The sequence below is a fragment of the Coturnix japonica genome, chromosome 3 (genome assembly GCF_001577835.2).
Source record: "Coturnix japonica isolate 7356 chromosome 3, Coturnix japonica 2.1, whole genome shotgun sequence".
Taxonomy (NCBI): domain Eukaryota; kingdom Metazoa; phylum Chordata; class Aves; order Galliformes; family Phasianidae; genus Coturnix; species Coturnix japonica.
This window is the reverse complement of record NC_029518.1, coordinates 2,987,044-3,008,386: the sequence shown is the minus strand read 5'-3', so window position 1 is coordinate 3,008,386 and position 21,343 is coordinate 2,987,044. Positions and strand designations below refer to the sequence as shown.

Below are 21,343 nucleotides of genomic sequence, written 5' to 3'. Positions count from 1 at the left end.
ATGGACACACTGGTGGTTGTTGTTGTTTTTTTTCCTCTTTTTTCTTTTATTCTTTTGTAAAAGCAGTACTCTCAGGAAAAAAAAACAAACAAACAGTATTTGTGATTCACCAGCTCAGTTATTATGAATGTGCCATGCGTGTCAGTTCTTCTTTTCCCCCTTTTTTTTTCAATGCATGAGCCTCTTGTGGGCAAGCCTGTAGTGCGTCATGAGTGCAGGGATGTGTTCCAAGGAGATTAATACTCATTTCCAGAAAGATGGCAATTTCTTATGATTTGTGATTTGTAGACATGGCTATTTACGCTGTCTAAAAATGCTGAACCGCGCATCAATTATTTAACCTGTCTAAATTTTTGTTAATAATGTGCAGAAGTTCATTTATTCAGGAAGATAGTTGCTGTTCATGACACTTCAGCATCTGTTTCTGAATGATATCTTCAGCTCAGTAGTGAAACTTAAATCTACTTTGGAGCTGGAAGCTAATGCAGGTACTGATGGAGCATGATGCAATTTTAAGCTTTCTGTTTGCATTTAAAATAATATTAAAATAAAATTGATACACGCTAGTTTCTTTCCCAGAAAAGTTCAACTAAAACTAATTCTTAGTGATCCAAATGCTTTGAAAACTGGTTCATAAAACCCTCAGGAACACAAAGCCAGTTTACTTGAGCATTACTGTCATGGTTAAAAGCATGCTTTCCTGGCAGCAACCTGACTGGTTGGCTTGTTTTTCCTTGGTATTGCTTTTATGTAGCTTGCTAAATGAGATGGAAAAATACATTACTGCAATATATATGTTTCTGGTGAGATGCATTTGGGAAAGGTGTCCTTGTGCTGGTTGTCACACCTAGCCCCAGCCTTCCTCCAGTTAGGCTGAGATCCTTTTCAGAGGAAGCAATGCCTTCATTTCTCTGAATTGGAAGAAAGGAAGCTAATGAAAAGCCAGTAGGTTGGGTAAGAGATACATGAGGAAGGGAGCAACACCCAGGCCCCTCTCCTGCGTTGTCTGGCAGGTAGCCTTTATTGCTGTATTGGTCTGTGGAGGGTTTGTTGCAGAGCAAAGCTACAGAGGCAGCATGCAGGGTCAGGGGGATGCTCTGGTCACCAGCTTATGGATGACTATCTGTGTTAATCTGTGGCCAGCATTTACAGAAGGGTGATGTGATGTAAACAGAGTCAGCCATGCTAGAGCACATCATCAGGGCGAGTGAGAAGTGTGCCAGTGCTACCCCATTACCTTCATTATTTTTAGTGGTTGAGGCTGACAGGAGATTTGTATAAGAAGATTTTTCACAATTCTAATGAGAATGTGAGTCCTTTGTCAGTGTGCAACAAAATCCTGCATCATTCATAGAATTTAAGGCGGTGTTAATGTTATCCAAGATTATTTACAGCATGCAATGGTTAAATGTATCTTCAGAGTGTAATTGATGCAATTGTGGGCTCGGTTGTGGTTTTGCCAATTAAACTTGTGACTATAACCAAAGGCCATTAGCCTTGTTACATGCGTGTGATCAAGCTGGGTACAGTCCCCAGAAAGGTAATTATTTGGCAACGCAGCATAATGGTAGACTTCAAAATGCTGTCATCATGGGCTAGGAATAGCTTTGAGCAAGGGAATTTTCCCTCAGTTTAATTTATGGTCAATTAACATGCTTTTAATCACCCATTCTGGTACTGAGCAATAAAAGCAGCCGAGTTTGTATTGAGGGAAGTGCCCCCAGCCCCTCAGCAGATGGTACAGCCACACTGGTGCCTTGTCCGCCATGTTGGGCCTCCCCTTCCACTCAGCCCAGGCCTGCTGCTGGCACCGCACCCTCACATAGCATTTAGTCCTTAGCACATACCTCACTTCTTTGGAATATCTTTCACTGGCCTTTTCTGTGCTTTTTGAGCATATGGGGACTGCTGGAATAATATATTAATAAAGGAACAGAATTTTCCTCCTGGCTCAGTAGTAGGCTTCAATTTCTAGGGTTCCTAAACTTGTATAAAATTTATCTTATCTATGTCTCATGATCCGGTGACTATTTAGTAATGACGGTCACCCACACAGTGAGCTGGGACAACATGCTGTTTGGTAATGAGAGTTCCTGGAGTTCTGTGAAGGCATCTATTCATCATCTTAGTGCCAATTAAAAAGGCCATTAGAAATACTGTCCGTAGCCTTCAGTCCTGTGTAGGGTATTTCTTCTCACAGAGGTGCATGGATAGCATGCTTGGACTTACAGGCTTCCTTCTCCAGGATGCCATGACTTGGCAAAGTGATCAGTGTACAATCTGTTTTACGTTGTACCATGGTTAGATCCCAAATTTATGCCTATCTATTCGATAGACCAGGTTTGTCTGTAGTGGGACATAGTTCTTTCTATGGCACAGTTATACTCAAGCTCTCGTTGGAGTTGACCTGCTGTGTTAATGGAGTGTGATTTTTAAGGTTAACGTTCACAAATTCCTTTCAGAACAGGGACTTTTCTGTCTCACAGTTCCTGGTGGGGAACAGTATTAATGTGGGTCTCCAAGTGAACTTTTTATGTAAATAACTGAGGGCGGGGGAGGTAACACTATTTGTAACTTCATTTTGAGTTATTTTTGCCAATTGCTTGTAATGTCACCATATTTTACCAGTTTGAGCTGAGACATACCTAATACCCATTGTGTGCCCTCATGCACTTATTTTTATTCCCCCAGAAAAGTTCACTTGAAAACAGACCATTTATGAGACTAAGTACAGAGTTATGCTGTTTGTCTGTGTGGAAAAACCTCCCTAAAGTTTCTTTTTTTCTTACCATGAAGCAGAGCTCCAGTGCTTTGAGTGAGGATTTGAAAATTCCTAAGGGGTAGCTTTTTTTTTTTTTTTTTTTCCTTGTAAAACATCTGCTTAAGGTTTTCAAAGGTACGTGGCACTGTAAACCAGTGTTGTCTCACACTCATCAGAGGCATTAAAGTTTTAGAGCTGTGTGCTGCAAGAAAAACGGAGCTGGATCAAAAGGGTGCAGCTCCCAAATCAAGAACCTGGAACTGAGTATAGGTTTTTTCTCTGCTGTTAGCAAATACTTTATGAAACACAGTATCAGAACACATGCATGTCATCCCGTTGTCACAGGGAACAGTTTTGCTACCCTTGCCATTCAGCTGCTTAGGTACCAGATTTTTCATAAGTAGATCTTCTGGAATTGTTGCTATGCTTGTTGGCATCACTGTGCTGCTCCACTGTGGGATTTCAGTTCAGCTTTCCAGGTTATATTAAAAATAATAACCCCAGCAGCCAGTATACATAAAAATAATAATCCCAGCAAAAGAACTTTAGTCTTTTTTCCCAGCTCTCAAAACCCAGAGATGACATACAGAATCTATGCATCAAATGAAGGTCAGAGTTAAGCTCATTTGTGCATTTCCGCTCTTTGTATATGAACATTATAATTCAGTTTTCTGATAGGATGTGTCTGATAGGATATACCTGATATGATTGTGGAGCCCCAGAGATTTTGTTTGCAGAAGGTGACACAGCTCTGCCTTTTGCCAGTAAGGAGCTTCCTGCTTGGTTTTGTTGCTGGACTTGGAGGTGCTCTGTGGGAGGAGGGAGAAGCCTGTTATTATCTCAAAGTATGACAACATTGCTTCCATCCTTGTGTCAAGCATGCCTTTGTCCCTGTTCCCAATTTTAAAATGAACAGAGGACTGAACATCTTGCAGTTGTTAGAGCTGCCATTGAAATTGGGAGCAATGCACTGAAACCCACACCATACTGGAAAGTGCCAAACAGCCTTAAAGGGGGAACCCACCAACATAGCACATGCACGGGCAAGGATTTTAGAGGCAGCTGATCTTCGATTTGCTGTGCCCCCATGCCCTAGCTTTAGAGTGTGGAAGGGAAAGTGTCTTTGTCAGATGGGAGTGGGAGTGTTTGCAAAGAGCAAGTACTTTCTTTTTTTTTCCTTCTTCTTTTCTTCAAGTGATCACATGGCAGCATGCTGTGAAAACTGGGATGATACTGAGAGTTTTGCATGCAGAGCAAAATCTAGAGCATGTTACAAGGCAGCCAATAATGACAATAAAGCCAATTACTTACTGGCTTCCTTTCAGTCAGCGGGAGCCTGTATTTGTCATTTATGTTGGGGCAGAGGGAAGATGCAGCTTGTGAACAAATGTTGGGAGGGTTTAAATGGATAACATTTTACATGACAGTTGTTATAATGATAAAAGAACATAAGGCTTGTATCTGCTAAAAGCAAATTTAAAAATGAAGCCCCTTTCCTGCCCTTCAACTTAAAATCTTATGATTATCTTAAATCCCAAAATACGGCTTCGTTGTTCATTTCCTTTTACCAGAATGCAAAATAACAAGAACTTGAGGTTTTAGTGTATTTGAAAAAAGTAATCCCTTTTCATTTATACTTCTGGTAGTGTTTTAATTAAAAGAATTAGAAGAACCATCGTGTGTGACACAGTTTAAAACACAGGTCTAGTGTGCTGGGGAGGGGATTATGTGCAGAATTTGTTCAGTTGCAGTGAAGAAGACTGGATTTTGTTATTTCCTTGTTTATCACCTGCTACTCAATTGAGTATTTTTACATGGCAAAGGGAGAGAATTCTTTTGTGCATTTCTTCCCTCAATTTTCCCACCTTTACCCAAGTGGGACCTCATAGCATGCTTCAGCCCCTATTTGTTTAGGCCTTTTTCAAGAAAGGATGTCCAAGTTTCACGCTGTGGAGCAGTGCAGTGCCGTGGAAGTCATGTGATTTTATCAGGCTTCCAGGCTCACATGGTGCTGCTGGAGAGGCGAGATGCTCCCCCTTTCTGCAGGCTTTGTGAGATGAAGAGGGTACAGAAAGCTCTGAGAGCTTGCTGTAATCTGGGTGGTGGAGGTTTTATGCCAGCATTTTTCCTTCCTCACTTTTCTTGAACAATTTGTATTATGCCACTACCCTGTTAAGCCATATCTGAAGTATAACATGGAGGTGATGTTGAGTAATGTAGAGTAACGGAAGGAAGTTGCACTGATTGCTGTCTAGAGTGAACGGTTTGGGATTTTAATCTCAAATGCTTTGAAATGGAAAAAGGTGGTAGAACTGGGAATGTTATGCCAGTCGTTGTAATGTAGCACTTTGTATAAATTTTAAGAGGAGGAAAATTTATGATTTTCAGGAGACATTTTGAAGGTTGAAAGGCATTTCCGCCCACTCTTTAGCCTGTGTGTAAGGACTGTCACCACTTCAGCAGCTGCCAACACAGCTGACCTGGGTTGAAATTGAAAGATCTTTGATTGACATTTAAACAAAACGTTAATTTATTTACATATGGTGTAGTCCTGGAGGACTTCTTTAGATCACCGGGGGCCTTGTAAAGCTGATGCCTTTGATCACTGCATGGAATTTGTGCTATTTTTGTGTTTTTCCTTACACTAATGTCTTCCTTCAGGAGATGTGGTTTACTTGTAAGTTGTCTCTAAGGAGGTGTGTTTACTTTCATGCTTAGTATTTTTTTATTTTTATTTTTAAAGGACAAATTCAAGCAGGTGTCTAAATTTTGCCAATGTTACTGGCACATAAGATCATAAAAGCACATAGATTCACATAATTTGGTGATGCAGGGTTCCTGTTTGAGAGATGTGTCCCTGAAACAATAACTCAAGCTGGCTTCTTTGTTCAGACGAGAGAAAAAATAGCACTTTCATTATTTTGGACAAGTAGTAAGTAATATCAGTGCACTACTTTACTTTTCTTTGCTGGGTTGTTGGCTGGCAGTGGGCTGATTAACCACCAGGTCTGGGAAAAGTCTGTTCAGTTGCCCCCTTTTTTCCCCCTTTTTTTCTTCTTTCTTTTTTTTCTTTAAGTCTTGAGGATCTCACCTAATTACAAGGTGTGTAGAGTGCCTGTGGCCTAATTCCTTTCAGCCAAACAAGTAACATTCATTCAGGAATCTGGGTGTTCCTCAGCAAACTCTCCCCAGCTAAGTTTAGTTAGCAATTATACAATAAATCTAAATGCATATTGCTATGGGCATAAGAAAGGAAGCACAAAACAAATGCATGCTTCCCATATGGACTTTGAAAAAGCACTGATGTAGCACACACACACACACACAAAATAGGCCCAAGTGCTTCATCATAAAAGGGGAGTGAACAAAATATGGTAATTTCTGATTTCACAAAAGTATTTGTTTTGCAATTATTTGAGAGTTTATTAGAGTCCATGAGGAAAAATCTGCACCTATTAATGTATGTTGTTAATGAGTGGCTCCTGCTCATGTAGGATTTTTGTGTATAAAAACAGTTAATAAACTTGTGTGTGATCCTTTTTAAGTGCCAGCAACGGTATTTTCTTAACTGTAGGCATCCCATGGAGGTGCAATACCAGCACGTCAGCAGGAAGCCCTAGGTAAAATTTGGAGTTGGTGCCTCAGCTGACTTTAATATTATGTAACTATGAACACCATAATGTAAATTTGTTGGGATGGTACGCATTGCTACATCTGGAAAGATTTAAAATTATGTGGTATGAGGTACCATTGCCACAGTGCATAGGTGTGTCCTGCTGCACCAAGTGATCCAAGAACAAAATATGTACTGCATGCTTTTTCCAAGTCCCCACCACTACGTGATCTTGCTCTCTCCACTGAAGAATGAGGCACAGAGGCAGCCATGCGTACCCTTTGTCGCAGGCATCTCAGAAGATGAAGCTGGGTACTGTCACATTTGATTTCGTGGCCATTGTAATCTCTCAGTTGTCAGCAGTTTGGCACCCACCAAGAGCAGCCTGCACAGCACTTTGGGTCACTGACTGAATGGACCCTCTTGACTTTGGAGAAATGAATGAAAATGCAATGAAAAGGAAGCTTTCCCTGGGAAAGCAGAAGAAAACGGCTGCATAGTGGAATAGCAGGTTGCAAGAGAGCTTAGTGAGGATGCTTTAGGAAAAGGGGAGCACACCATGCTCTGTTCCCTTCTTCCCTTCCAGAACTGCACCTTATGTATAGGACAGGGTAGGCAGGAGACTCTTAGTGTGTTTTAAAAACGAGTAATTGGGAGAGCAAACAGCTGTGTCACTATTTATTCCCTTTATTTCCTTGGTGAAACCAAAGGAGGCCTCTGATGCTTCACACTCAATGAATGCTTGTCCCGTTATTGTTGCCTGATGGGCTGTCTTTCGGCATGCTGCGCAAAGTGAACAAGTGAAATATTGAAGTAGATGACAAGAAAAGAAGATGACAAAAGGATGGACAAGTTCTGGAGAGTAAGTTAAATGACATGAGCCTCTAAAGATTTGGAAAAAGCTGTCTAAAATTGCTGAGTATGAAGCAGACATTGCCTGGGTCAGCTTTACAGCGTGACAGCTATAAACACGTGACCAATAATTCAACCCGACAAAGTGTTCAAGAATACAGATAATGTGAATGTTGCGTTCTGCTTATGCACCCAGAATGCAGTATGTTGGCCTGGACCTCCCTGACAGTGTGTCTCCCGTCTCTCCCATCCCCTCCTTTAGTGAGCATCCTCCCTGTGAAAGCGCAGCCTTTCTGATCCCATTAGAGAAGAGAGGCTCTGTCTCCGCGGTCCTTTTTGCTGTCTGTGCACTCTGTGAACCGTGCTGTGCGTGGGGGATTTGTTAAGAGTTGCACTGGAACCCAACGTGTCACAGGCAGCCTTGTTACGGATGAAATGCAGCTGACAGAAAGGATTAGGTGCAACCGAGAGAGGGAAACAAAAAGTCATATTTTAAGGGAGATTGTGGTGCAAAATTTAGATTATTTATTGGGCAAGGAGATAGTCGGAGCTTTGTGCTATTAGAGATTCAGTGCCTTAGGAAACTGGCAGTGAATTCAGCCTGGTGCTGCCAAACTGTACTTCAGAATATGAAGAAGGAGAAAAAAAGCAAAACAAACAGAAAAGCCTCTATACCCTGCAGCTGCAGAGAAAATACTCAGAAACTCGCTGTGACCAGAGCTGTGTTCTTGTCTTGAGTCAGCAATCAGCTTGAAGCAATACCTTTGAGAAGAGCGAACTGTGCTGGTCATTTCAATGCATGTGAGCTATGAAGTCTGACGTGTTTCACAGCAGCGAGCTCCTTTCTGTTCTTTTTTGCAAAAGCCTCAGTGTTGTTTAAGCCTCAGTGTGCCATTTAAGAATGTATGTTCTTGTGAGAGAAGAAATGGAATGAAGTTTTGTTATAATTATTCATGTTAATTGGAAAAAGAAAAAGGGAGGGGGTGGAGGGAAGTAAGCAAGTTTTGAAATTGTGGAGAAACAGAGAAACAAGGGGTATTTTCTTTGCCCACCGGAAAAAGCTTTAGTCATATCCGGACTCTTGAAAAAATCACAACAAAACCCCCTTCTTCCCACCAACTCCTACATTCTCGGCAGTGCCATATGCCCCAGCTCACAATTATACAGCTTTTAATGCATTCCACTTCTGCTCTGACAGCTCTACAATGTACAACAGTTGCGTAGAGTCAGAAGACAAATCTGTGAAGCACAGAGAATCAAGAATTTGGTGATAGTTTAAAACAAATGCAGAGAACGTGGAAGGAAATAACTTAAGCTGGGTACTAATGGTGGTTTTTTTTCCATTTCTCTTTGTGTCTATCTAAACCTGCTGTCTCAAATTGACTTAGTGCTCTGAATTTCCCTTTGCGCATCACTTCTCCAGCATTTACATGGAGCAGGCTGCAAAGTACACTGGGATCTGTACCAGGTGCTCATAATCACCCCAAGGAACGTGTTAATCAGTGGAACAATTGTATGGCTATATGGCTTGCATCGTGTTTAAGCATTGGAGCTCAATGTTAGAGATGGGCTGTGATTGCTAATAATTAGTCCTGGGTAAGCTTCACAAGGTTTGCTTCAGTCCCCTCACGTCAGATTCATACCTACAGCATATCTGAAGTATCTGAGCCATTTAAGGATCTGGGAGGTAATACTTTGTCATTGTGTAAGGCAGAAGGCCTGCATAGTAAAGGGCAAGGGGACTGTGAAATAATTACTCACTCTGCATTTAATTTGAGTCAATGAAAATGCCAGAATGATTGAAGTGTTTATGCTGAGGATCAAGGAGTGAGATAGGAATGGGGTAATCAAAACCAGGGACATCTTTCTTAAGTTTTTAAATATTTTTTAAGGGGGAGATAACGTGGAACTCTGAGAGTACGGCAGGGGAGCATTGGAAAGAAAATCAGGATCAGAGGTCACACCTGTGTGAAGCGATGGCTTGAAAATGACAAGTAAAAATAGAAGAAAATGCTCTGCTTGACGGTGATTAATGGGTTCCTTGACCTGAGGAAGAAGACCAGAGGTGGCTTTGCACTGTGGAGATGGTAATTTGATAGTGGCACTTAACAGGTGAAAAAGCTTGCTGTTACAGAGAGGAAAAAAAAAGACTGGTCTTAATTATGTATGGGCACCCATACCCCAGGCCTCCATTGCCCAGGCAGCTCTGCTTTTCAGCTGCACTGTTTGTGATGCTTTCAGTTTGCTAGTTTTCCATACTTTGAATATGATTCTCTTATTCATTTTCTTCCCATCTGTCCTTGTGTAGATTTTACGTTGTGTTTACCTGTGCTTTGCTTACTCTGAGCACTGATTATTCTGCTCTGCTCAGGTGCCCCTTTCCTCTGGCATCACAGCACTGTTTGACCAGCCCCATAAAGTTGGCAAGCAGATGTGCTGGGCTTATAGAGCTAGTATTGCTGTAGCTGGCTCTGTACGTATGGCTTCCACAACGTGGGAGGTGGGATCAGTCAGATCTTGCTCATACGTCTCTTGTATCCCAGGGGTAGGGAAACATTTGCCAACACCCTACAACTTTGCTTCTCTGCAAGCCGTGAAAGCCTGGATTCTGTCAGCTTTTTGCATACTAAGATGAAAAGCATGTTATGGGCTGCTGGCTGCTTCTGTTCAAACATGAAGCATGGATTTTGAGGTTAGCAGAGGTCTGTTTGCTTAAAAGAGATTCTGATCACGATGAATTATGAAAATGTCAATAAATGCCACACGTTAGAAGGTAATAAAATGACTATTAATATCGAAGGCAGAGCTTCGGGCAAACATTAACAGCAGCCTGAACCACCTACCTGTGTGTACCTTCTTCCTCTGTAGCATGAGCTGGAGGAGCTGAAGCAGCCCTGCACCCAGGGAGGGAATTCTCAAAGGCCCAAATAGTCAACAGTGCTTCAAAGAACCCACGTTCATAGCTTTGTTACTTTGCATGTGGGTTTCAGTCCTACTTTTCCACACAGGTCCCTTGTGCGTGTGTGACGCAAATCCATTTCTCAAACAAAACTATCTAGTACTTCACAATTTAGTATGGTGCAATTGTTTGTGTGTGTTTGGGCACCACGATGCCAGGTTTTATTTTGCTTTGAAATATCGGCAAATTGGAAAGAATAAATAGTCAAATGTCATGTTTAACGTATTTCTCTTTTGCAATATCTTGTAAAAATGCACCAAAGATTTTCTCTAAGGACATAGGTTAAAAATAAATAATCTTTCCTTGCTTCAGGTCAGGGTTTAATTTCTTGCCCACCCAGCCAGGAGTTACCCAGCCCTTGCCATGTTCAGATGTGTGTGCTTATCACAGCACCAGCAGAGAGATTATCAGCCCAAAGGAGCCATTTGGGGAGTGCTGCTATCCACAGGTCTTGCCCTCCCTCTTTGCTGTACTTGAAGTCTGATTAGTGTTTAGACATCACTTTGAGATAATGATAATGTGCCTTTTAATTAGCATCAATATTTCTGATCTTTTGGGGAATAATAATGTGCTTCTTTTTTAGCCCTTGACTGTTGACAGATGGCCACTTATTAAACATCATTAAATTCTGACATCAATCATTTTTTGTGCTTTTTAAAGTATGCTCGTCTTTTAAATCAAATTATATTCACGGGAGGAAGGTTTTTCAGACAGGGTTGTTTAGACTTCGATGCGGTGCTGAAGCGGCATTTAGCAGAGGCCTTGTTTTTTAAGATGCTGGAAGTGTAATTTCAGGGGCATTGCTAACTTGTAATTTCAGCGTACGTGCCTGTATGAATGGGGGCTCTCATGGAAGCAGCCTGAATGCTTTTGAGACAAAGCCGCTACTTAAACATTTAGAAACTTGAACTTCTGAAAAGCCTGCACTCCTCTGCAGAGAACGTTCATTGCCTTTACACAGGAATTCATCTCACGTGTGTTTCTGTGGACGCAGTGAAAAAGTGAAGATGAATTCCTGTAGGTTATTTGCAGCAGTGCTTCACTGACTTGGCGCATTCTTGGCTGGAACCTCTGGTTCGTTATTTGTGAAACTTTGTTTAATGGGCACAATTATAATCTGCATTGTGTCCTTGCTCATCCTAATAGCGGTATTAATTTGCAGGAAGGGACAAAAATTATCTTGCAGAGTTATCAAGTGGTGTTTAGGCTTTCTGAATGCTAATTAATTCAAAGCTCAAATGCTGTACCTGCTGTTTGAAAGGCTAGCAGCTTGTATTCATCACCTGACTGACAGCTGTTCCTTTCTTTTAACTTTAAAGAGAATGGGGGAAGATTAACTCCTTCCATGCTGATGGTTGATTGCCACATTGAAGTAACAGTTGCTTTCTTCAGATGTATAATTTGCAATATTTTGTCTTCAGCTGATGTCTGGTTTTGACAGCATCTTAGTGAAAGGACTGGTGATAGTGCACTGACAGAGAAACAGGTAAAAGTAGCTCCAATACACTGCTGATTTTTTCTGTGATGGGAAGAAATAAAAGCATCTCGCAGGGCTGGTGCCAGAACCAGATCCTCCATATAAGCTGGGAGAGAAAGAATTAAAATGAAAAGTCAATTTTGAACATTTATGGTAAGTGAGAAATCTGAAGAATTTTCTCTTGGATTTGAGTCCTTTTTTAATACTTAATGTCAAGGAAATCATTAATTAGTTATAATTCAATTAAGTTTTCACTTCCCTAGTTGAAGAAGGAAATACTACGAAACAGTTTTATATTGCGCAGGAGTTATTATCTATGAAACAAAACTGCTGTGCTCTAGGGAGAAACGGTGGTCTTTGGTAGTGAAAAGGGGCTTTGGAGGCATGCAGGTAATTTCCTTTAATCTGAGAAGGAGCATCGTCTGTTGTAAGGCGGGTGTCCCTCTGCAGGTTGGAGAGGATTATGCAGTTTGTTTTAATGATTGATGAAGCAAGGTATAAATACTGGATTACATTCCTTCTTTCCTAGGTAGCTAAATGTATATGTAAAACCCATCCCTCCATCCCCTCCTTTTACCTCTGATAGAAGTAGTTCAGTTGTGCAATGTGTTCTTTTTGGAAACATGAGACAAATCAACTGCTGTCTCACGTCAGAGGGCTTTGCTTAAGCAGTGGTGCCAAACAGAGTTCCGTGAAGGGTTTCCATTAGTATTAGGGCACATTCCAGTGTTTTCTGTTGTTATTTGTTTTGCTTTATACATATTTCTGAAGTATAGACGTAGAGTAGATGTGTCATCATTTTTTTCCCCATATCATTTTGAAGACTCTTGTGTCTTTATGGGGAGTTGGGATGGACGTGGCTGATGCCTTTGGGTTTTGAATCCACTCACATCAGTTTTTACGCATTCTGATTCAGTAAATCTCATTAAGCACGTTTAACTTCCACCATTCACTAAAAGTTCTGTTGACTTCAGTAGCAAATTAGGCATATGTTTAAATGTTGCTTGGAGCCTGAGGGAAAGGTGATTAACCTAAAGAACAAAGTTATGCTATTACAATATTTTAACTCATTAAAATCCAGTGGATTTGCTGATACTGACTTACTAAGTGCTCTAAAGTGAAACAATTACCTTGTAGTTAGCTGGCTCTCTTGTGCAGCTTGGAATACCAACATCAGAGTACGAGCTAGGTATTTCTGATGAGGCAATACATTTCCTTTTGCTTTTGACCTACTGTTCTGCTCTTATAAATAATTAGTGATTATAATTCCCATTTGAGAATGCAAACTCATTATCAAAATATAAGGTTTGACACGCTTGTTTACAAAGTGCTCTTGAAAACAGGAATCATTTTTGAAGAAATTGCTGTCTTGTTGCAGGTTGCTCAGACATCTTTTGTTATTACTCATTAACTTCAAAGAACGTTTTTAGCCTCCATGCTCAGGAATGATTTGTTGAAACACATTTTTATAGTAAGAGCACGCAGCAGCATTAGTAGTACTGTCTTAGTGTTGGTGTTAGTTTATCATAGAGCTCAAGTGAGTAAAAATCACACTGTGGCAAGATAGAGATGTGAGTTTTGAATAAGAAAATGCACTGCAATATGTAGTTCTGTTTTTAGTATGCTGTTTATTAAAAATTCTCTTAACTTTCCAGAATTTAGTGATACCCTTTGTCTCTTCCCTCCCCAAAAGCAGTTCTTGTATTTATTTCTGACTTTCATAAGGCTTCCATGTGTGCCTGAGAGTAGAGATTTGTTGTTCTCTAACCCGTAGGAAGAAATTTCTAGCCCCGTGGTGATTCCAGAGCAAGAAGGTAGCTGTAGTGTTTGGAGAATGTTGTTTTTTCTCTTTTTTTTTAGTTGACAATCAAGAAAATAATCAAACCAGGACAGGAGTGTTGTGGGAGGCTGGACATGGCATTGGAAGCTTTTCCAAGTTGCTGTGCTATAGATGTTACCTACAGCAGTATAAACCAATGCATCACATGGCTCCTGCAGTTACTGCATGTGCAAATTCACAAGCTTATTAAATCTTTGGAGTGAGTTATTTGGGGTCTGTAGTCTGTCTTGAGTTTCTTGAAATAAATCTGAATGATAAAGCTGAGTAATTGTTGCTGCAGCAGTGTTAAAAAGCTTACGATGATTCAGTCTCGGTGTGTTCTGAGTAAGACCCAGGAACCATCGAGTCTGCTAACTTGTGTTTGCTTCTCGGCCTTTTGGCTAAGATCAAGTGTAGTATCTGTTCTTATCAGTTTAATATCTGATACGTCCTCGATGAGAGGACTTTATATTAAATGAGTTTGGGGACTGGGAAATGTTCTAGGAGCTTACACCATCCTCTCCATGCGTGAAGCTGGCTATTGCTGTGTTTCTAGAATGCAGTGTAAAAATAAGAAAAAAATTAACAGGTCCCCAAATGACCATAAATGAGTGCGAAGGGAAGAGCAGGAACAGAGCAAGCATAGATTACTCTGCTCTAAAGTTTTCTCTTAATCTCTGCCTGCTTTCAGCTCAGGGGGTTTCCCTTAACCTCACTAAATCCTCTGTTAAAAACAAACAAACAGAAACCTGCTTCTGGCTGCATTTCAGCTTTGTGTTCACCATCTTCTCAGTCCATATTAATAACTATTTTGTAGCGTCCAGCCTTGGAATGTCAGATTATATCTTCCAGACTGGGCATGCCTTTGTACTGAGAGGATGCATGTTCAGTCTCATCCTCATTGAGGCACGAGTTACTCCATCATTACTGCTGTTGGTCTTCACTGAGCACTCTTAGAGGTGCTGTTTTTCTGAGGAAAAAGGAAAAAGAACAATTGGTAATAGCTCCAAAATACCAACATCGTACAATATGGGGTTACGTTGTATTTGGTTATAGACCAATGGAAAGGAGTAAAAATGATAGATACCTTTGAGGAAACAGTGCTGCCACAAGTGTTTATAACTTACTCTAAAGTGTGAGGAAAGCAGTGGAGAGTTGGTGTTAACTCAAACATTTCTGATTGATTAAGTACCAGCTTATGCCATTTTATGCCCTGTTATAAACTGCATGTCCAGAAATGTTCCTGCGTGTAGGAATCAGTGGGTGGCTACCACGAGCTGTTTCAGTTTGGCCTGTGACATAGTTACTGCTGAGGTCTATGTAATGCAGCAGGTGATGACAAGCGGGCTTTATAACATCTTTTGAAACAGAATCAAGCTGCTAAATGACAAGTGAAAGTGACAGGGTGAAAATTGGAAGTTGTATTAGAAGTAAAATGAATGCAGCTCAGATGGGGAGTGATGGCAATCCTTTGTGGGTGACACAGGAATTTGACCCTCTGTGGATTTCTTACTGGGTACATGGAGGTAACCCAGAAAGGAGGTATTCGTGTCCCTGTAAATCAGTTCCCCTAGTTAAGTCTCATTACCTGGCCACCTTCAGTTTTAAATTATTTGACCTGCCATGGTTAATAAATAGACCATACAGTGAAGTTGATTTGGTGTGACATTTATGGTGGTGGGTTGGATATTAAATTAATTGCTACGAAGGACAATAAAATCAATTGTTTCCCTTAAATCCCCACATTTTCTATCCCTTGTGTCTTGAATTGGTTGGTGATACCCTTGCCAATATGTATGGCCTCCGTATTTAAATTAGGACATATTAGGTAAAGCTGATGATTTGGGAGAAAAATCACAATGCTGGTTAATTGTGACTTCTTAATATTGCTATTTGAGGAAAACCATAATATTTTGCTTTTAAAAAATTCTACCTAGAATGAAAAAAGTAATGTCTGCAAGATAGAAACCCACTGCAGCGTAATACCACCTTATTACTATGCATGCTATTTTGCTATTGGTTATTGTCAATACATGGCATCTACTGGCATGGGAGGTTTTGTTTGTCATGGGAACTAAACAATTGCTTCTGATTTTTCCTGAATGCTGAGTTCTTTTAGCAAAAAGCATTTTTATCCTGGAATAAATATTGATTCTCGCTTTTCTCTCCCTGAGAACATTAATATAGTAAGAGTTACATTCACCCAGGTGAGGGAAGGGCAGCTCAAGGCCCAGCAGGCTACTTAAAGCCATGACACAGCATGCAAGATATGTCTTCATTGCTTTGGGGGGAAAGCAGAGAGGTTATCAATAGCTGACTTGTCCCTTTGTAAGCTGGCTGAAAATGTGCAGGTGAGAATGTGAAGGTTGAGATAATGCATGAGAACATGCATTGGTATAGCAATCCTTCAGCTGCTGGGGGATTGCTCATTGCTGGGGGGGATGCAGTTCGTGATAGACACATTGAAAGAGAAGCAAGAGCCATGGCAAGGCATGGGCTGATTATTGATAGAGCCACACACTGCCACTTCTTCTGCAGCTTTCTTAAGATGCTGGTGTGGGATACATCCTTTGCAGATAACTACCTGCACCTATTGCTTTCCTCGTGTTTGCTTTCAGTCTGCATCCATGTGTGCCTCTATGAGATCGAGTGTGTCCGACTGTGTGACTGTAGCAATTGTGTCTTGCATGTACAAGATTTTTGCTCCCCTAACTCCAGAATTAACAGTCATTACTCAGTTAACAATTGGAACACATTGCTAAGATTCCAAGGTTGTCTTCAAAGAGTGATACATAAAGTGACTTCCTTCTACTGCCATAAAAACAACAAATAGCATTCTAATAAATCAGTTTGGTGGAATTTATTGCAACACAACAGGCTTTGATATTGTAAAGTCAGTGTCAGCTTCTGATATGCTGAATCACTGCATATTATTGTGAAATCCTTTGTTGGATGTTTTCACGCTGGACACTTGTCTTTGTAGTACAGCATTGGCCATTGCCTTAGTAAAATGTTTTTGAAGCAATGAAGGAAAATGATAAGGATCGTCCATCTCCAGCAGAATGTTAATTGTCTGTCTCCAGCACGATGCTATCTTGTTCCAGAGTCAATGCTATTGAATTTGGATCAAGTTTTCATTTAATTTTATTATTATTATTTAATTTTTAATGTCTTTTTAAAACACAATTGGGGGAAAAAAAAACACACCAACAAAAACTCCCACACTTCTGTGCCTCATACAAATCATAATGCTGCCACTGACTTTATGAGAACGGCATTCTTTGAGAAGGTTTTAAGCTGAAATGGGGCTTTCAGATGGCTTGCATTAGTTATCCTCAAGGGAATGCGTTTCCTAAGGGGGAAACTGCTGTTAAACTGATGTTTTGTGAGATTTTGTACTGATGTCAAACTTGGTTCTGCTGCATGAAGTAACACAATTAAAACACCAAAATAGCAGAAAAGAAGCAGCGGAACTTTGTTGAAATTGTAGATGTTTCCACATAGGTGATTAAAATTTGATAGGAGTGTTTGAGGCATGTCCATGTGAGATGTGAGAAAAACAAGCCTTAAGCAAGTTAGCAATTTCCCTCTGAAGGGTTTTATCCAGAGAAAAGAAGGCAATATTTATGTGCAGTAGCAGCTGGGTGTTTTTAGAATGACTTTTAGGTTCTTTTACAGTAAGCCTCTGTGCCATTAGAGAACAGATATGAATCAGATGAGGTAACAGTTTGTCCTGTTTGTGTGAAGTGGTCTTCCAGGGTAAAATTACAGTTTCTTTCCTTCTAAATGTGGTACTCATTTGGGAGTAAATTAAGTAAGACTGTCATTCTGCAGTTGTGACATAGTGAGGCACTCGGGGTCTCTGTGTAAAACTTATTGGTAAATCACAAAAATAAAAGCATTTTTCCTAGCGGTTCTGGAGCTGCTACATGATAGTTTAAATGAACGACTTAATTCCATGCTCAAAATTCCCAAAGGTATAATATCATATTATTGTTGTTATTAACTCGGATGGCAGCAGTTCATGAGCTCTTTCCTCGTTTGAGAGCCTTTTATCATGAGACAGGAGAGTCTGTGTGCTGTTCCCTACCCAGTTTACTTTATTGTCCTTATTTGTGACCCAAACAAATAAGGATGAACAGAACCCACGTGAGTCAAACAGGCACAAACGCCTCACTTGGCTTTCCTCCAGCGATCTTTACTGATGGACAGGACATACTGGGGGGTTTTCTCAGTGGGAACATGATACGGATTGCTTAGTTATTCTGTACATGCAGGAAAACTGGGTGGTTTCCCTGTTCCTCTTTGAGTGGAGATCAAAAATTCATGCAGCAGAAAGGTTAAGACTGCCAGTAATTGAAACACTCAGTTTCGACAGCAGAATTGCACGTGAGCTTTCCAGTGAATTGTAGACAATCCATGACTTGATGTCTGCATCTGTTTAAGCACAATTACTTTCTCTGCTTATTTGAGTTATCCTGTCATTTTCTGTTGAAGTGTTTTTCTGCTCTAAAATGAACCTAATTGCAAAACCATTTCATGTAACAATATTGAATGTAAAGGTATGTGTTCCTGTATAGCTTTTTCTTGTGTGTGAATTCCTCATGACACTATCTCGGTGGGGTGGAAGGAAAATCAAGAGCTGGGTGGTTTAAAAATGTATTTGAATGCTTTCCTCAAGTAGTGATTATGAGGAATGAATATAGCTGGAGCTTAATCATAAACTTTTCTCTTTCCTGTCAGTACTGACATTTACTTGTTTCTGCACAAATATATGAATCACAGCTAATGATTTATTTTGATCGTTTATAGTGTTAATGCAAAACTATGTCTCATGTATTTTGACCTCCAGATTAGCTGGACTGGATGCCTAAAAGCTTCTGTTTTGCAGAACCATGGTACTGCTCTACAAGCTGCCTCATTCAGCAGGCTTCAGCCTGGGGTAACAAGCCACTGGTGCACCCAGGGTGACTGCATGCAGAAGGAGTGTACAGCACAATCCATCATCTAGGGGACATTTGCTAGCGCATAGTGCTGGAAGCTGAGTATTTAGTAACACTTTTCTTTCATGTGAAGGTTTATCTATTGCTCCTGTTATGAGTGAAATTCAGTAGGAGCCTGTGATCCCAGTGCATCTGAATCGCATCCAGCATCTTAGTGGACTTCACAACAGTGCACCTGTACTTCTGGCTACTTGCTGTCCTAGATAGCCTCCATTTGAGTGAGAAAAGGAAATGGGTATGTGAAAGAGGGCAGGACTGAACAACTTTGCACAGAGGATGGTGAGTGGTTGTACTGCTCAGGATAATAACTTCAACTCTGATTTTCTTCCTCTCATTGCAACAAGGCATCTGTATTCTCTGCAGGGTGCAGCCGGCCTGCGGGAAGCTTTTGTCCTGGAAACCATGAGGAAGTCAACAGATCATTTGGGAAATTGAAGGGGCAGCATGGCTGGACTTGTAATCACCTGTTTTCAAAGCAAAAAGAGTGTGAAAGGATGGGGAAGGGGAGTGGTGGGAAGAACACAAGGAAGAACTTAGGTGTACTTCCACCTGCAGTATTGTAAAGGTAATACTGTTGTGGTATCAGGTGCCACAAGGTGCCAGCCATCAGTAACATCAAGTCTTTGCATCCATTTCATGTACAAAAGTCAGCTTGCAGGTGACTGGCACTTCAGGGGGGTGTCATTCGCAGTAGTGAAGGGGTAAGACTGAAGGTTTCTGGGCTGAGATTAGCTGAATCGTACAGTCTTACCATACAATAGCTTATTACACAATAGTATTCAGGCAAATATGTATAGCCTAACAGTATGTCAATTATTTTGTCTAGCAATCAGACACTGCATTTTGTGCCGCAGAAACAAATGCCTTTTTCAATTACTTTAATATGCTACATTCTTTAAATTAGATGGTCTATAGGCAGCATATAAACAGCACTCTCCAATATTATTTCAGAAAATGAATAGCATGTGTGTTCCCTCTGCTAATCTACAAGAGAAACTGCCGAGTGACATAGGTTCTTGTTATTTGCTTCCATATGAGCAACTCTGAGCAAGTGTCCCTAAGAAATGCACGCTGACTGCATTCTGGCTTTTAGAGGGCTGTGTGTCTATTTGACATATTCTCAGTGGAGAATTGCTTATCCATGCCCGATCCTGACTGGTTTCACCTTCCAAAAGAAACTAGCATAGGTCAAATGTTGGCAAGATGGATTGAAAAGTGTTTCCAGCTGATGGAAATGCTTTTGGTAACAAAGTGGAGGAATTTGAAATCTAATCTATTCTCAGTGGAAAAACAGCAAATAGTCCATGTTTCAACACTTACAAGCTATTCTAGTATCCAAAGTGCTGACATACGTGAGTTCTGCAAATGACAGATGCCAGGAATCAACTAATTTTGTGTGAATGGTACAAATACAAAATATCTTCTATAATGGACTGTGATGTGCCAAAAGAGCTTTCTTATTTACTAGTTCACTGCAGTGCTAATAGCCATGCTTCTATATGAGTGTCTCCAAACTCCTCCATTTCTTGTATTCACTGTCTTTGGGATTCCTGATTTCTCTTGTCTTTCCCTTCCTTAATTCTTACTTTCCCTAGCATAGTTGAACTATCTATCTTATTATTTCAATATTATTTCCGGCATTCATTTTTATCCCATCTGAATGTATATTTTTCCTCTTTGTACCTCTCCTAACTCATATATACAGTTGATTCACTTACATGTTGTAGGAGATTTTTAACTAAGCATAGCTGCTTTCTGATCTGCCTAAATAGAGACACTTCTTATGAATGTGAATTGTACCGTTATCCACACCAAAACCCTCTCTTAAGCATAGCTGGAAGCTGCTTTGTGGACTAGAAGGTGCCATCCCACAACCAGAAGAAAAAGAAACAGGAAAAAAACAGAGGGCCTGACTTGAGTAGGAGTGCAGAGCTGCCTTCCAGGCTAATAGAACCTCTTGTTCCCTCCCACCACCCTTTGCACATCACAGGTTTCTGAGTGCAACTGGCCTGTGTAAATTTCTAGCATAAATTCAGTGCTAGATGAGGCAAGGAGTCTTTACAGCTGTTTTGCTGAAATCTTTTAAAATTTCATTTTCCCTGACCAGGGCAGTCAGCAGAGACAGATTTCTGTAATAAGGGAACAATCGTGTTTGACTGTCTGAGCAAATTCTTCCACTACCAATTGACTACTGAGATGGAGTGGAATTTCTAACAAATCCTGTTACAATGGGTCAAGCACCACATCTGTGGTCGTGCTTTTTTTTTTTTTTTTTTTTTTTTTTTCTTTTTTTTTTTTTTTTTTTTTTTTTTTTTTCCTTTTTTTGAAACCTTGGTAGGGATTTGTTTTGGCACAACCATTTTAAAATGCTTGGAATATGTTCATACTTTGGATTGCTGCTCCTATAGATAATGGATGACTACTTAGTTAATGTTTGACGGTGGTTACAATACACATCTCCCAAAGTTAAGTGTCCTTATGTCTTTATATGAGAACTGACCTTCAGGGACAGTAAACATATTGTTTGGCAACAAGTTAATTACAGACTTTATCTTCCAAAAACATTCATGTCACGGGTGGGATAATTAAGATGTCCTTGCAAGGGGAAAAAAAAGTTCTTGAGCTATAGTAGCGTTCCTAAGTAGGTGTAGAAACTGAGGTCACACCAGTATTACAGGGGCTGTGTGCTCACGTTGTTTTGTCTAAATAATTCTCTTCAGGCTATAAAAATGAAAGATGGACTTAACTGATGTGTATGGCAATATATTCTGTAAGTCTGTGAAAAAACAAAAGGATCTGGGTCTTGCAGGAGTATGATGGGCAGGCAGAACTGATTGTGTTTGGTTTACTGTGGGATTG

General features: G+C 40.4%; 1 protein-coding gene and 1 non-coding gene across 4 annotated transcripts in view; both read left to right on the top strand.

The window, feature by feature from the left end:
* The window catches only part of MACROD2 (mono-ADP ribosylhydrolase 2), a 786,342-nt gene that overhangs the window by 347,235 nt on the left and 417,764 nt on the right, over positions 1 to 21,343 (top strand). The gene's annotated exons all lie outside the window — the stretch shown is intronic.
* On the top strand, positions 13,863 to 14,049 carry LOC116653278. Its single transcript, XR_004306848.1, has one exon. It is a non-coding gene; the product is annotated as a U2 spliceosomal RNA (small nuclear RNA).